Below are 450 nucleotides of genomic sequence, written 5' to 3'. Positions count from 1 at the left end.
CGTTTGCTATGCATTCATTGAGTGGTGGGAAGTCTGTCCTGTCTAAATTACGTCCTAAAGAGGGCCTGGGTGAGTGGCTACTCCTTCGTTGCGAGGTTGCTTCCTGATCCGCTAGTGTGGATTTGGATTTCCACTGAAGTCTCGGGGAGTTACGACGGTTGTCTCTATCCTCCTGTTGATGCTCTCCTCCATTTTGATGCAGGCGGCGCCTTGAGTATGGTGGGGAGTAGTAAGCATGTTCTCTCTGCTCATTTGGGGGCGCAGAGATCTCATTTGCTGCAGTCTGAATAGCAGGTTGAGCTGGGGGGGCTAACTTATTCCTCGGTCCCGTTGGGCGAGGTGCAGCTGCTGAGATTCTCTCACCGAATGGTCTCCCACGATGGTCGTATCTTTGTTGAAACAATCGATTCTGCGGCATAATGTGCTCCCTAGACTCCCGCAGGGGGGAGC

The sequence above is a fragment of the Brassica oleracea genome, chromosome C9, assembly GCF_000695525.1.
Source record: "Brassica oleracea var. oleracea cultivar TO1000 chromosome C9, BOL, whole genome shotgun sequence".
Lineage (NCBI taxonomy): Eukaryota > Viridiplantae > Streptophyta > Magnoliopsida > Brassicales > Brassicaceae > Brassica > Brassica oleracea.
Note: the sequence above shows the minus strand (reverse complement) of the source record.